Source organism: Pinus tabuliformis, chromosome 7 (assembly GCF_031772625.1).
Source record: "Pinus tabuliformis cultivar Carrire ecotype Pingquan chromosome 7, CPIR1, whole genome shotgun sequence".
Taxonomy (NCBI): domain Eukaryota; kingdom Viridiplantae; phylum Streptophyta; class Pinopsida; order Pinales; family Pinaceae; genus Pinus; species Pinus tabuliformis.
In genome coordinates, this window is record NC_142293.1 from 417776541 (window position 1) to 417794941 (window position 18401).

Genomic DNA, 18401 nt, shown 5'->3' on the forward strand with positions numbered 1-18401 from the left:
CGAAAGGAAAACCCTGGAATGAAGCCGATCCGCCCATCATGGACGTGGCGGCACTAAACAGAACTGATGGAATACCCTGTGAATGGGTGCCAAATGGGAAGAATCTAGAACCAAAAGCATTGGTTTGGGAATTTCCACTCGTGGACGGAATGGAGGTAGACCCAACTAAAGATGTGCTAGCAAAATATCCAAACAAAGAAGCAGAGGAGATGGAAATCGTTCCTCCCCCTTGCACCAATGTTGGAGTCTGCATAGTTGTAGCACTTGTAGTAGAAGCCATGCTTCCAGTAGTGGTCATCGATGGTAAGCGCGTAGCGTAACCTAGACTTGACGGTCTATGCATCGGAGTCCCAACGTATTGTAATACGTCTGGATGACTAGATGGTAGGGGAGAATTCGGAGCCGCTAACGACTCTGAGAGTTCTTCTACCTCTATGTTATTCTCCGCTTGAAAGAGAACTCGAGAAAGAACTGGAGTGTTCCTCTCTTGTCCTGCGGAAGTGCCAGGCTTTGCTTGAACACTAATGCCCTCGAGAGGAGGATCAATCCTCGATGCGTCAACTGCCGTGGGATGAAACCCACCAGCAGTATTACCTCTGCGCCTTCTAGGAGAAGGCTCTAAACTTGGTGGTGAAAGACCACGAAGTCTTCGAGACCGTCTGGGTGATCGGTTAGCCACTTTGAATTTCCTGTTAAGATCTAACTAAAGACTCAAAAAATTGAAAGCTAGGCCAACTAAGAGCACAGAGCACACACTATAAAGTCCCTAAAGATAACAGCCAATCAAACAACTTCCAAGTATTTCCGCTCCAGGTGATTAGGATCGGACACCAAAATACGAGAAAGTGAATTAAGGGGCCTTTTGAAGATAGTCTGGGATGATGAGGGCCCAGTCCTATCAGCGAAGGTAACAGAGGAAGTTACGCTGACCTCCTAACAACAGCCTGCGCTGGTGCAAGCCCCCAAGCTTCGCAAGGGTGCCCTCCAGTAGTACTATCGAGAGTGATGCAACGTCAACCTCAGGTGCCATGGGATTCCCCTCCACAACCACTTGTGTAGATCCCTAGGAGCAGCAACTATGGATACCAACTCGTCGCAGAAGCCAGACGGAACAGTCGTGAGGTAAGTTCAGACAAGTAGGAGAGGGGGTATCTCTCTTCCCTGTCTTCACAGACCCTCGTGCTTAACTCCTAGATCCGAAGCTTTCCTGCTCTTCCTAACGCTATTGGATTTTCACTCGCTATTCAGACTCCTACGTTTGACGTTTAAATGGCCTTGGAGAGTTAACTCTCCACTCGCCTAATCCAAGGCCCTAAAATCCTAAAACTTGTTGGTGTATCTAACTTAAAAAAAAGTTTTAGTGAATTTTAATTAGCGCTTGATTTTAAAATAGGTTGTTCTTTAAGTCACGGGATAACGGAAGTGAAACTAGTGGTGTTTTTGACGCAAAAGAAATTAATAAAAACCTAACTACATGCACATGCACTTGTTTTCATTTTTCGATGAAAAGCAATTTCTACAGGGTTCAGAGGAACTTCTAATAAAACAAATTTTTCTTTTCTTTTCATTAATTCATGCTTCACACTCACAAAAGTTAACAAAGCTATGTATGCCTAAAAAGATATGCAAATCTATCCTAATGCAACAAATATATGCTGATGCAAGATTCAAAACTACTCTAAAAACAAGAAATGAAAGTTGCTTGCTTATCAATTTTTATTTTGCCACTTAAAATGTCTAGATGGAATATGAGATGCTACCATTCATTTCGTCTAAACACTAAAAACAAGTTTCGAGACAAACATAAAGCACTTTCATTCACTAAAATGAAACCAAATGAAAACAAAGTTCAAGAAAGCAAAACTAAGTTTTTCAAAAAGTTTTCTTCAAAAGGAACAACAAAAATGTCTTTTCAAAAAATGCTCTCAACAAGACTGGAACTTTGTGATTGAAGAATAGGCAACAAACACTTTCGCAAGTTGACACCACACAATGGATGAAAACTCAACAAAAAGAAATGTGTTTAAAAATGCTCTTAAAAATCAAAAGCAGCAATGAAAGCTTTGGCAACAAAAACCAAAAAGATCAAAAAGACAAATTTCAAGAAAGTATCAATCAACAACTTTCATGAAACAAAGAAGTGGATGGTCACAAAAAGTAGTTTTGTCAAGCAAACAAAAAGTCACCAAAAACAAGATTTAACACAAATATTGAGATCAATCTTCCTGCCCTGATGAATCAGAGCAGCCAAGATTCCTAGCAAGAAATCTTGCGTGCTTTAGCAAAAAACGATGATGCTTGCAACAACAAAAGAAATACCACTACTCCTTACAATCAGAGAGAATTTGGAACAAGATGCTTGCTGTAAAACTAACAACTGATACTGGAAAGTGACAGTTTCAGACTGAATCAAACCACCAGACAGACCTTCAGAGACAGAAATATTTAATAATCTTGAAAATTGCAAGATATACGCGACTGTACTTATGTACAGATTGTGTGTATACGCTATTGCGCCTAAGGAAACTTGCGTATACGTGGGTTAACTTAAGGAAACATGCGTATATACGCTTCTATAACTAAGAAAAACAACGTATATAAAAGATTTCAAGAAAAATAAAAAACAAACTGAATAAACTGGCAAAACTTAGAATTCAAGAATAGACCACACATCAACAGCAAGCAAACAGGTAGCTGAGCCCTGATTGGCTTGAAAACACCCAAACTAGGAACAACAACAGTGTTGTCCCCATTGGAGTCGCCAATTCTGTTGAGGGAAATGTTCCCCTAGGGCTTTTGGGTTGAAACCCTAGCAGACTAAAAGTTGTCTATACAGAGAAACACACATTCACACAGCCATTATGCTATTATAAGCAAATTCTATGATAAGGGGGCGTACCTTAGGTCCTACGTTTGAGAAGGTCCTTTAGGGTCCAAACCCTTCTTCAAGTTCCTTTTGCTCCTTTGTCCTGCAAAACAACCAATTCCAAAGAACACAGCAGTATATGGACAAAACCTTACAAAGAAACCATCTTCATGTTATAAAGAAAAGGTAGTTAGTTATGAACTTTAAACAACCATTCACATATGAATTCCAACATGAATATCATAAACATAAAGAAGATTTATATCAGGAACCAAGACATGTGTTTCTTTTATTATAGACAAATAAAGTACAGAAAAGGAATAATTTCACCTGAGTCACCTTTCGCAGGCTCCAAGCAAAGCTTCCTTCCGGATTCGTCCAGCCTCAAGCCTTTAACAAACTCCTTCCATGACTTACTCCATGATGTCATAAGTAGTGGATGAACATCAACACACAAGGAAACAAGGGTTTCCTATACAAATGGGGGAAGTGCAGAAGGCACAAGGGTCTTCAGACCTGGTCAAGGGAAAAATCTCAGCATAATAACATTTCTCTCTCTTCTCTTCTCCCTTAGGCCTTCCCATTGAGGTCTTTTTATACCTCTCCCAAAGTAGTTTTTTAGTTGGGAGTTGGTTGGGAACAGTTGGGCCACGTGCACTAATAGGTGATCAGCAGGTAAAACCCGCGATCTCAGCCTGAAATTAAGGAGTTTTATATTTTTTTAAGAGTTTTTATACATATACACGGGTGGGGTATATGCCTACCCGCGTATACACGCATTTAACTCGGGTCAATGTCGCGTATAAGGGATAAAACACTGTTTTTTAAATTTTGGGACCATGTCTGGAAGGAGGGGTTGCCCTAGGCCATGAGTGCAGCATCACAAACCATAAGAGTGAGATTTGGAGCTATAACAGAGATGCTTGGTGCAGCCGAGATCATTTATTACATCAAGTGACTTAAATTACATAAAAAATATAAATTAACCTAAAATACTCTGTTTTCATCTCAAAAACATGTTTTTGAGATGAAAATTACATTAGTGAAAATATATATATATATATATTTATATATATATATATTTATATATATATATATTTATATATATTTATACAGTGACCATGACTTACTAGCAATCACTCTTGGTTTATTTATCATCCTCATACCCTTGTTTCCCTTTATTTACACTTTAAATCATGCTTTTGACCTTGGAAATGAACCCTAATACCTAATGAAAACATGCCCTAAGACCTGATGGAAACATGATTGCTTTTGACTCTAAAACTATGACTGAATACAACCTGGAGATGGGTCAACAAATGTACTTTATGAGGGAAAATTTGTTTTTCTGAGGAGAAGTCAACCATCAGTGAATTAGTTTGACATGACCTAATGAAATGATGCAAAAATTTCAGTATGAGACCCCTAAAATGAAAGTGCAAAGAGCAAATTTGATCCCTGATGGAAGTATGCAAATACTGACACTAACAGGAAGTATGTTTTGCTTTCAGTCATCTTATTAGTTGTAGGTGTCATTGAACACCGAGGATGTTATTCTACCAAGGGGGAGGGTTCTGTAACATCCCTGGTAAAAAAATCATGTAATAAAGTTAATAAATGGAAAATAATAACCATGGTCATAAGACACGTATTATAAGCTGAATGTTGGGAAAATACGTAGCGACGAGGATCACTTGTGATTAATTAATGGCTATGGAAATTGGCAAGAAAAATGGTAAAGGCTTTGGAAAGGAAAAGTGGATATTATTGGCATGTATTTATGAAAATAATGGAAAATATGAGAAAAGGAAGGTGAAAGGTCATAGGTTGCATGTGAGGAGGAAAATAAGGGAAAATAATGGAGAATTTAAGAAAATAGAGGCCTCATTAATAAAAAGGATTTTGAGGATCAGTTCGTGGATTTTGTGAGTTTAGTTTTTGGAGCTCTCATTCTATTCTCTCTCTCTCATACTCTTGGGCACTTAAAGTTTTCTTGGAGCACACTTGGAGGAGTGTGGCATACTTGGGATTTGGAGTAAGAAGGAAAAATAAAAGCAAGAAAGCATGTGAGGACATCTAGATCAACAGTTCACAATGGGTTTTTCTTGCAGGTACCAAGTTGCATGTATTATTTCCTTCGTATTTTTAACATGCATGGAATATGCATGTGGTTTCTTGGTTATGATCTGTCACTGGCATCGAGGATTGCCTGGATTGACAGTGGTTTTTCCTAGCCTTTCCATTTCTGCGATAACCATGGTGTTGTGAGTTTTACTTTTTTTTCTAGTTGGTGCTCATGTTCCTTTTGCTGTGGGTTGAGTTATTAGTTCATGGAAGCCTTTGCTAGAAAAAATATCTAGAGGCCCTGTCACAGCTTGGGTTGAGTTACTAGTCCTGGAAGCTTTGGATGGAAAAACACTCTGGAAGCCCTTGGTGGTTTAAGTTACTAATCTTGGAAGCTCTGGTTGGAAAAATGCTTTGGAAGCTCGACAAAAAATGTGGGTTGAGTTACTAGTGCTCGAAGCCCTGATTAGAACAAATGCTCTAGAGCCCTAGACAGTTTGTGTAGAGACCAACCTGTTGATGGTTAGTGATGTATGACCATGAGGTGGAATAATTGGTTGAGGTTTGATGTGGTTTGGCCTCTGGAATCCCTACTCTGGTGTTGTTTTATTTGTTACATGAGATCCCACATTCATGCTTGGAATATGGTGCCAGGGTGATTAGCTAAACAAGAGATTTGGTTCAGACAAATCTATGGTCAGGTGGTACATGGAAGTCCCAGAACTGGTTGCCTTTTTCATATGTTAATAATATTCTTTTTCCTTTTGTAATTGATGCGTAAATATACTTGTTTATATGTGGTTTTTATGGATGTTATATCCTTGTTATTTCTTTGGGTTATATGCTGGTTATGAGCATGTTTTATGGTAGTGATGATGTTTGGCTCTCATCATGTTTCAATTAGTAAATGAATGAACAATGAATATATGACCTAATATATGGTATTGTAGCTATTGTGATAGGGCATCAATGCTTCTTACCGATTCTCATATAAGTATGAGACCCCTGTGATCAGATATGTTGTTATGACTTGTGGATTGCATATTTGTGACATGTTTGATGAAATTCCTATCATGGCTAGTAGGGGTTCAGTCAATTGATTGATCAAATGTTTGCATTAGTACCCATGTTTCTATGTTATTTATCATTTCTAGAAATTTCATGAATTTTTGGGAAGTGGCCTGGGTCGTGGCCACGAAAAGTGGCATAGAAACTGGAGTCGCTGACACGAACCTATCTGAAAATACCACAATCACATGGATGCCTTGTTGTGTGAGGGACTGCATCTCTAGGGCAGTGGAAAAGCAAGTTGTCTCATGGATTGGTCACCTGGAAGGGTTGGTTGGCTCCTTAGGGTTCTGTAGCTTGTGTTGAAGGTCAGTTTGGTTTGTTTCCATTGGTTCCACTTCCCTAACTGTACATGGGGAATTGAATCACATCATAGTAGCCTCTCATCGCATGTTTACCCCAGCGAACTGGTTAACTTGGGTAAATGTTGGAAGGGGGTGTTACAATGGCCTTGATCTGTAGATATGTTTAATCATATTTGGCCAGGGTTGAGTGGCCAATTTTACACCGTCGATAAAAAAAATATAAACATGGATTGATGGTTTGTGTTGGGTATCCAAAATTTCATCCACTTTCACTTTCATTTCCATGATTTTACCCTCATTCTGTAACTCTGTAACTCCATAATCCTACATTTAGTAACCATTTTCATAATCATATGGGTTTATTATTATTATTTTCCAAGTCATTTGTTTTAAGTATATTAAGTGATTTTATGATTAAATATTAGGAAATTAACATATTTGCATATATATATATATATATATATATATATATATATATATATATATATATATATATATAGATATATATATATATATATATATATATATATATATATATATATCTAATAGTGTTATGAGTTTTGTGATATTGTATGCCTACTTGGAGATTCTAGAAGGGTCCTACTCATCCACCCAACCACAAATTCGAATTTCAAATTCCAACTCATGAAGATTTATGGAATAATTTTCGAATATGTGGATCATTAACTATGCACATTCAAAGGAGAAGAATCATGGATGAGAGAATTTTGAGAGGATTTGTATGTTATATTTTTAGGAGATTGGTTGTAACCACAAGAGATAAATGTGGATATAGGAGAGATATAAGTATCTATATCTGTTGTATAATTATCCTCAATTTTTTTATAAATAGGAGTGCACCCTTCATACAAAGGGTTGTTAGTTGTCAATTGTAAGTTTTTAGTGGTAGCTAGTGGTTAGAGGTTAGAGGTAGCTAGTAGCTAGTTGCTAGTTGGAGTTTTCAAGTTCCATCCAAGATGTGATTTGTAAAGTGAGGAGAGAGAATTCTTGTAATATATTATAACCTCATTTTATGAAATACATACTACCACTTTGATCTCCATGATGTGATATTTTTTCAGTGTTCTTGCTGAGGAATGGAGGGCCCCTATCAACCACAATTTTCACATCTTTGTACATGTTGGTAACTTAGTATAGTTTTGTTATTTCATTTCTTTTCATGCAAGTGTGCTTTTACTTTCAGCAAGTGTGATTTCATTTCAGCAGGTGTAATTTACTTTCCAGTAAGTGTGATTTCAATTATGCAAGTGTGTTGTGATTTTCATTTATGAAAGTGTGGTGTGATTTCAATTTTGCAAGTGTGGTTTCCTTTATGCAAGTGTGATTTCAATTTCTTTATGTTTGGTTTCATTTGGATTGGATTGATTTAATTAACTTTGTAGTTAGCTTTAATTGCATTAGATTAGTCTATTCTAATAAATAACTACCTGGTACATATAATACAGGTATACCTCGTCAGTTCTACGAACCCCGGGTTGACAATTAATGATAGGGATTTAACTCACAATTAAATAACCCAATAGTTTGTACAATCAAATCCATAAAAAATAATCATTATATCATTTTCATAGTTGTTATTCACCGTTGTTCATTGAAGGAGGTGTGGGAAATTTTCCTGACAACCACCACAACCATCGTGATAAGAACCAAATAGCTTGACGCTTTCAAATCTACCATATCTTGTAGCTCAAGCCATCACAAAATGTCATCATATGGTGGTGATAAGGGTATTTTTAAAAAACACTCTAGTTATTGAATTCTTATTCAGGTTATTAAATTCATAGATAATTTTATAAGCCTATTTTTTGTGTTTTTCCTCTTTTCTCGTGTAAAAGTGGTTTTACAATTAGAGAAGATGTTGGCATTGGTACAATAACTTTTCTCAATTTATCTCAATGTATTGCACTTTGAGGGATTTGAGGGGCTCTTTGAAATCAATGCAAAAATCATCTTTCCAAGTTTATCTAGTGAGCTCTAGTTGCCCCTTTTATTTTGAGATATTGAATAAAGAATTATGATCCTAATATAGCTTGCTTGGCTAGTGAGAGAACCACTTAGTAACCTTTTAATTTCTAGCCTACTAAGGTAAACCTTTGAGAAATGTTTTTACTTATTTTTTCTTGTAAATATAGGTCCCTCTAGGGTTGTGTAGTGCTTCCTTGAGCCTCTAGTTTACACTATAACACCCCTTGACCTTTGTATTAACAATACACCATCAAACTTGAGCTTGAAACATAATTTTCTAACCTTCCCACTTATTGTAGTTGTTAGTGGAGATATTTCATCTACTATAGTAAACTACTTTATTCCAACAAGCCTTCCCAAGAATTGCCAAGACAATAAAGGTTACAAGAATAATCATAGTCAAGAAAATCCCAGATGCATGCATGCAAATAAATAAATCATCAAAACCAACTTGAAACATTCATCGAAGATCTTTGCTCCTCTCTTTCTTGAAATAAAAACCTACACACATACAAACAAATAGATCTACCAAATCCACTGCTATGTTAAACCTGTTAGCATTAACAATAATTGAAATCAAATATGTAAATAAAAATCAAACAACATATGATATAATGGGAAAAGCATTGACCAATTCAATTATACCATAATATTTAGAATCATGAAGTACAACTAAGCTCTCTCCTAATCTAAAACTATGTCTAATTCCATATCTACCTATATCTTTGTATCTAACTCATTTCCTCTTGATAGGGTCAAATTATATAATCTCATTTCACCCTCCAGGAGTGTTGAATTTTTGTAGCTAAGGTCAATATTCAATTCAACAAACTCAGTGGAAATTAAAATACATTTTTTTTGGAGTTTAATTTAGACACAAATAGTTAGATCGATCCCACCATACGAATGGGTTTGACCCTTGGTCAAACCCCTCTTTATTTGACCTCTATATATTGACCAATTGACCTCCTCCATTTGGAATCAATTCGTATCATCTAATCACCTATTTTTGTCGACACATGCGAAGGAGAAAGAGGATAAAGATCAATGAAGCTTAACTTACTTTGACAAGTGTTGACTGTGGATCTTTTAGGAAGTTTGACCTGTGTTGACCAAATATTCTGTTGTTTTGTTTGATCACAATATGACTAAGTTTTTTGATTGAAACTCTAGGACAATTGACCAAAATTCTTGAGCCAATTGTGGAAGCTGAAATTGGGCTTGTTGACTAGAGTTGACCATAAAATATGGAGGCAAAAATTCAGACTATTTGACAATATTTCATTGGTTGCTAGAGAATACATACTCTCTCTATTTTGACCAGGTTTGACTTACTTGATTTGATTGGTCAAGTTGACCAATTTTGACAGGGATATTCAAATTGTAGATTTTGTTAAATTGGACAATTTCTCCTAAGAAAATATGTTTATATTTTTTAGAGGTTGGTTTTTCCAGGGTAAAATTTCCCTGCCTCTTGTGCATGCTTATTTTATTATGATCTCTATTATCCTATTGCATTTATAGTTGAAATTTTATGAAGTATAATTGCTTAATGATATGAAGTAAGAATAATATCATTAGAAGCAATCATTTGTGGAAGGAAAGTGTGCTTGTCTTTATTTCTCTTGTAAAATCATCATGGTATCAGAGATTTGGTGAAGGAAAGGACATTGACATCACAATTTCAAGACACCTACTTTTGAAATTTCTCTTTTGACCAGATATTTGACTGTGGGGTTCATCTACTAAGGCAGAGAATAAGTTGGAAGGTGCTACAAATTTTAGGGCTTGGAAGACAAGGATTAAACTCATTCTTAAAGAGAATGATGTTATTTATTATGTCAAAGGAAAAGCCATTGAACCACAATCTCACAATGCCACCCACATTTACATGTTTTTAAAAGCCTCGAGTATAAGAGGACTGCCACTACGACATGACTCAAACTCCAAGTTCCACTTAAGGAAGTGGGGCCTAGAAAATAAACTCATACTGACAACCTATAGGGACTATAGGATACCCAGGAGCTAAAACCACTCCAGGTGCCCAAACCCTGAGTTGGATTTGTCTTTCACTTACCTAACACCCCAACCAAATGCACAAGCTTACAAGGGTGTCGGTATAGGGCTTCAGCGACACACATGAAATTGCTTCCATGTGTTTATAGCCCAAAAATTCTAGTTCAAAGGGCCTGGTTCCGAGATCTGAGCCACCTGTCGAAGCCAACCTCCAGAACACTACCCAAAAGTACCTGTATCTTCTCAGAATGATAAATGACATAATGACAATTTTATTCCTACAAAACTTGAACAAGATCTTGACCTAAGCAAACCTAACCATGACATTCATTTCGTCAAACACATGGTAAATATGTAAGCTACATGTCATGAATGCATATCTTATTATAGGAGTCTGAAACTTATCTGATAATCACCAAGAAGGTCTAATTTTCTCTCATAATAGCTGTAATAACACTTGTTATCCCATGCATTCATTAACCTTCAAATACTTATCAAATCCTGAACAAAGTGATAGCTAGAGCATATTACATATCCATGCCTATAACAAACATATAACCAAATTTTACTTTGGTTATATGTTTGTTATTTATCAAATGATCTTGTCTCAATTAGGGACTTCACTCATTTTTATAATTTTTTATTTTTGACTCCCCTCCTTTAAAGTTTGACTTTGATTATTTATTTATTTATTTTAAAAACTAGTTGTTTAATATAGCGGTTACTTATTAATATTTGTTTCTAATAAATTAATAAACTAATATCACAGTTTAAATATTATTTTTCAAAAACTGGCCGTTTAATATAGCCATTACATATTAATATTTTAATAAATTAATAAACTAATATCATTATTTAAATATTATTTTTCAAGAACTAGTAATATTTGGTTTAAATAAATTAATTTAAATATTCTTTTTCAAAAACTAGCCATTTAAAAGAGTCGTTACCTATTAATATTTTTAATAAATTAATGAAATAATATCATTATTTAAATATTTTTTCAAAAACTAGCCGTTTAATATAGCTGTTACATATTAATATTTTAATAAACTAATATCATTATTTAAATATTATTTTTAAAGAACTAGTAATATTTGGCTTTAATAAATTAATTTAAATATTATTTTTCAAAAACTAGCCGTTTAATATAGCCCTTACCTATTAATATTTTTAATAAATTAAGGAAATAATATCATTATTTAAATATTTTTTTCAAAAACTAATTGTTTAATATAGCTGTTACTTAATAATATTTGTTTTTAATATATTAATAAATAAATATTATAATTTAAACATTATTGTTCAAATATAGCCGTTACGTGAAATTATGTCTCTAAATTGCTCTCTATTTAAGCCTTTTCCTTGGTCTACCTCTTCATCTGGTCCTGAGGATGAACCACACTTGTTGGTTCGAAACGCGTTGGCCAAAAAATTTTCTCATGTGATTTCTACCGAAAGACTTTGTTTAATATAACCAAATTATTAAACATGACATAAAAACAATTAAATCATGATAATATCAAGTATAATTTCTCATAAAATACAATAAGAAAATATATCTTATTAACTGATTCCAAAGCCAACCAAGTCAGGGACTTCCATGTACCACTCGACCATAGATTGGGCTGAACCAAATATTTCTTTCAGCCAATCACCCCTGTGCCATATTCCAAGCATGAATGTGGGATCTCAAGACATAAAAAACCAGGTCTTATTGAATATTAAACCACCTCCACCCTTAGGCTACCAGGATCTCGCCAAAACCGCTCAAGAGATCACAAAGCCCAAAACAAGTTTGGATGCCTTAGAATTTACTCATCATTACCTTGTATTATTTTCCTATCTCCACCCACCTGTCGAGGTATTCCCTAAGATTAAACCACCTCCACCTCCAACCCTTGGGAATTTTCATGAGACAATTTCACCAAGTTCCAAAACCTTTTGAAGAACAAAATATTAACCAAGAAAATAATCCCATCACACCATGGCTATCTAGGAAATGTCAAGGCAAGGATAAAGCCACTGTCAAAATGGGTAAAACCCATGTCAATGACAACACATGAACCAAATACACAGATGCATGTACCATGCATTCACATCTCAGCTAGGAAATCACACATACAACCTCTTATTTGCAAGATATTCTTGCTAAAGCTACTTGATCCAAGCTTCCTTTCTTGTCCTTTCTTTGCTTTCTTATCCTGTCCCTTCCTTTTCTTTCCTTGTCCTTCCTGTGCTTTCCTTTCTCCAATGCTTGAGTGCTCCAAGAATGATCTGAGTCTACAAAGTGAATGAGATCCAAGCTAGTACTAATAAAGATCTTAACCAACAAAAGATTTGAACTGATCCTCAAAAGTATTTTTATCATTGAGGCCTCTATTTTCTTCATTTTCCTCTATTTTCCTTCAGTTTTACTCTCGTGCAAATATGTGACCTTTCATCTCCCTTTTCTCTTATTTTCCTTTATTTTCATAAGTTTATTCCAATTATGCTTCTTTTCTTTTTCCAATGCATTTGCAAATTTCCTTAGACGTAATAAATTGAAGTGACACCCAGTAGGATGTTTCTCCCAACATTGATCTTAGAATACGTGTCCTGTGACCTTAGTATTATTTTTCCTTTATTATCCTTTATTGCATTAAATTTTAACTCAGAGCTATTACAAACCACTCCCCCTTGGGGGAACACTGTCATCGGTGTTCTATGACACCTATGACCAACAAACCAATGAAACAAAACATACTGCCTATCGATATTTAGAACACACCTCATTGCAGTGTTTACAATGACATCCTACTGAAAGAAAAATAAACACACCCCTTATTGGATCTTTATATCATATCTTGTCACACCATTTACAATAAAAACCATACATATGTATGTACATATACCAAAACTTGTTTGCCTCTACTAACAAATATTGAAGGATACAAAGACCGCATTTGATCGGTTATTTCTCATGTAGCTTCATTGAGCCCAAAGTGCTTCCACTGCACTTTAACTTTCTCGATTTCTTTGTTCCAAAGCATGAATTGTTTCCGCTGCAATATGCATTGAGGTTCGAGTTGGAATTATCCTTTTTGTTCCACCTGTAATATAGACCAGTCAATCACATGATCAACATCCTTCCCATATCTTTTAAGGAATGAAACATGGAAAACATAATGAAATTTCATTGTTGGTGGAAGTGCAAGTATATAGGCCAATGGTTCAATCCTCTCAAGGATCTTAAAAGGTCTACAATACCGAGTTTCCAACTTGGTACATGATCCAATCCTCAAGGATCTCTTCTTGGGCTTGATGTGAAAGTACACATGCTCCTGAGCTTGAAACTCCTTAAATGCCCTGTGATGATCTACATAGCTCTCCTTCCTATCTTGTGTTGCTTTTAGATTCCTCTTGATAACCTGCATTTCATTTTCTATATCAGCCAACATGTCTCGTCCAATCAATTCCTTGTTCACTGAATCACTCCAGCTGATGGTGGTATTACAACTCCACCCATAAAGTGCCTCAAATGGAATCACCCTCAAGGATTCCTGATATTCATTGTTATATGAAAACTCAACTAGTGGAAGATACTCTTGCCACTTTTGTTGATGGTTCATTACATAAATATTCAACATTTCCTCAATAATATTATTAACCCTATCTATGTGTCCATATGTCTGTGAATGATAGGTTGTACTAAAAACCAACTATGTCCCCAAATCGAAAAAAAAAAACTATTTCCAAAACCTAGAAGTGAACTTGGCATCTGTGCTGGATATGATCTTCTTAGGAACAACATGTAGTCTCACTATCTCCCTAATGAAGACCTGAGCTACCCCACTAGTTGAACCAGTAGACTTCATTGGAATGAAGTGAGCTACCTTGGTTAACCTATCAACCACAACCATGATGGAATCATTTTTTCTATATTTCTTTTGCAAACCTGTGATGAAGTATAGGGATATGACCTCCCATTTCCATTATGAAATTTGAATAGGATGCAACAAAGCAAATTGATGCTTACACTCTAATTTTACTTGTTGACAATCCAAACATCTAGGCACAAACTCAACGACTTCCTTTTTCAATTTCAGCCAATAGTAAAACTTCTTCACAACTGTCATAGTCTGTTAATATCCTAGATTAAGGAAATCATTCATTTTGGTAATGAAGGCGGAATACTAAGAGAAAAAACAACTAAGGATTGAAATTAGACAGGAGAACTAGATACATACTTGTATTTATTTTGGTAACTTCAACGTAAAATTTTCTTCTATGTCTGAAATGAATTGTTATGATTGTTACAATGGCATTCTAATGATAAAATAGATATTATAGTGCACTCTTCAAGCATGCATGATCAATTTTCCTCATATCAATTTGGAGAGCTCTTCTGTCTTTGGAGCATTAAGGGTGAAACCCTTGAAGAAATTAGTTTCAGTGGTGAAACAAATCCATACTAGCTAATCAAAAGGAATAATCACTCAAATATTTTATTGTTATTTATTATTGAAGATTCGTCTCATTACCAAATGGTGGGTATAGGTAGAGACCGTGGGATTTTTGGGAGGTCATGTTTTCCATTTGCAGTTCATATTTTCTCAGTAGTTTGAGCCATCATTTGTTGGGTCGTGGAATTAAAAAGAACATTCAAACCAACAAACAAATCTACTTCAGTATAGAAATTTACAATCATGTAGTGAGACATTCTCGCATTGTCATCATCTTCCATTTTCCCAACAAATCATTCTACTAGCCATGGATGTTTATGGGCATCCATAAATCTATATATGTAACTCAAATTGTGATTCCAACATGTAATTTCAGGTCAAATCAATAAAACAAATTAGAATATATTGGTTGAGTTTGTTTGTTGTTCTATGTTTTTGTGATATGATGGTTTGGTTATTTATTTAGTGACAAAGGTTTTCTAGTGGCAGTAATAAATAAATCTATTATATTGGTGGAATTTATTACCTATGATGTTATGTTTTAGGTGTATTAGTTGAGTTTCTTGTCTAGAAAGAGAAGATTTCACATATATTGTCACAATAAGAGGTACTTGTAGAAGAACTAGAATACCATAATTAGCAATTCCTTTATTAATGAGATTAATGTTAGTTTCCTCTTCAAGTGGGGAACCTCTAATTGACTAGAGATCTAAACACACTTTTCTTTATAAGACATCTAATTACATTACTTATAATGTTTAAGATGGTTTCTATCTAACTTCCTATAAAATTTCTAGTAAACAATCCTCCATATAAATATTTTCACAATTATTACTTTCATATTATATCTGATACATAAACCTTATTTACCGATGATAAATTTTATACATAGAATCAAATCTATCTTATAAAAAAAGAGTAAAAATAAAGCCCAAACAATATTTACCATATGCATTCAAAAATCAATTCTAAAATAACAAATTTTACATTAAAAAATCAAATGTGACATAAAATGCATATACATAAATAAGAATACACATGGTTTCAATATTGTTAGGCCCTCAAGTTGGGCGAATGCGCACATTGTTCGACATCCCCATCCCACAAATTGCGACGTATATATCTCTTGGGTTTCTAGTATAGGAATTATGCATAAGTGACGGCACGACAAGGTGAGTTAGGCGACGAAGCGAGTCCATGTTGTACAGAGATCGTACAATTGGACGAGGATGAGTCACTTGGTTGAAGCAAGTGTTGGAGCCAATTGGCTTGACACCTTGGTTCACCGAAATGAGGGCATGCTCGATTAGATGAGTTAGCTTCAGGCAACAGCCGCCCAGTGAGGGGTTTCCATGTGGGAAAAATAACAAGTGATAGAGAGGGCACACGACATATGGGGCGCATGACTAGGAAATGTCAGCATGGTGGAATGGGCGCTAGGTGCACATGGGTATTAGCTCGAACAAGAAGTCATCCGTGTGATGGAGGCGGCGTGTTGGCATAACGATATGTGGAATGAACCAATTTAAGAGCGGTGAGCTAACATGTGAACTAATGCATAAACAAGTAAATGCGAGTGGAGTCTATGAGAATGCGAATGAAGTTGAGTCGACTTGATGGTTCACATGTCCCATCGCATCACATAAATAAAACAAGGCATCGTTCATTTGGGAGAGGAGCAGAGTTGCAAGGTAGGATGAACAAGAAGAACAAAATCTCAAACAAGCTATGATAAGAGTTCATGTGAATTGCGTTAAGAAGTTTGGGTTTGCAGTGAACAAGGGATTTTGAGAAACTCTGCAGTGGGGTAGACTGCATGGAAAAATAGGCAAGATGGTTATGCACGAAATTTGGTATTTTGAGCTGGGAGTTGGGAACTTGGTGAAATGGGCCAACAACCAAGTTTTCATAACAAACCAACTGTATTGTATATTTAGTGATTTTTGCATGTATATCACTATTATAAAAATTTTGAAGGATAAAGAGTCGTTCCATGTAAAAATTTCATTTTTTTATACAACTATGGACTTATGATATTATACTTCATAGTTATTTGAAGAAGATACATGGATCATGAAAATATCAATGCTTGTATTTTTTGTGAAGAGTTTATGATATTCTGCTAAGTAAATTGTATGGAGGTTTTTACAAGCAACATATTGTGATGCATAAACTTGGTGAATTAATATTGTGTTACTCTAATGAGTTGCAAAATAGATCGATGTCACACATTCAATGGGTTGAAGTGTGACAAAAGTGCCTTGTAACTAAGTAGATCCCTAGGGTTGTGATAGGTGCTATGAAAAAATACACCAAAGTAGAAGTAGAAACAGTGGGATCATGGCCTAAACTCAATGGTAGTGGTAGTAGGTGAAGTTTCTCTTTTACTATTGCTGGTGATAAGTGAAATTTCTATATGATCGATTACTTGGAGATAAAGGTTGGTTTGACTATCGGTTTCTTATGCAAGATACATTTGGGAAAATAACTTTTGTGAGCCTTATCAAGGCCATAGTGGAGGTATACAATTATCAAGTTAGAATAGTGAACACGAGAGGTAGCTTGAGGAACCAATATGAAGCTACATTGGTAGACAGTTCGAAGTTGTTGAAAGAAGCTTGGTTCAAATAATGAATGTTATGGAAGGTCATGGAAATTAGTTTGATGAAATTAGGATAGATATTGGAGAGATGAAGGAAGTTATCCATATAGATTCATATGCACTTGAGGAAGCTATAGACCAATGAAGGATTCTCAAGGTCAAGAAGTTCGTATGAGGTACTAGGAAGAGAAAATGGCATTGCTTGTGACTTTGACACGTGATTAGGCCAACATGATGGTAGTATTGAACAAGCTTGTTGGATAGGATTTGACAAGTTAATAATGAAGGTGAAGATGAAGCAACAAGAGTTGTATGATGGGACTAAGAGTGCCAAATTACTTGCGAACTTTTGTTGGGTTGTAGAGTGTATGTTGTAACAAATGGGGAGGTTGTTCCTATGAAGTTAAAGTAAATGTTGTTTCAATTTATCTCATGAGAACTACAATGTTATGATGGAAAACTTGAGTGGAGTATTTGGAATTTGATCATATCATGGTTAAGATATCATATTGGGCAGAGCTAAATTGATCCTTACACTCTAATTTTACTTGTTGACAATCCAAACATCTAGGCACAAACTCAACGACTTCCTTTTTCAATTTCAGCCAATAGTAAAACTTCCTCACAACTGTCATAATCTGTTAATATCCCTAGTGACTTGAATATGGATTAACATGAAATTCCCTCAAGATAAACTTCTCGAGTTCACTATTGTCTGACACATATATCCTGTCCCTAAATCTCACCAAACCATCTGCCATGAGATGATAATCTACATCCTGATCACTTGTACTTTGTTTCTATAACCTATGCTTAAGTTATTGGTACCTTTCATCCTGATGCCTTGCCTGCAAGATCCTCTCTTGAAAATCTATCTCAAATGAACTCATAGTTGCAATGTGATTTACCTTCACTCTTCTGATAAGAGCATATGCAACCTTGTTTTGTTTACCCTTAATGTACATGATCTCGAAGCCAAACTAACTAAGAGTGGCCAACCATCTATCTCTCCTAACATTCAAATTATATTGGTCAAACAAGTATCTCAT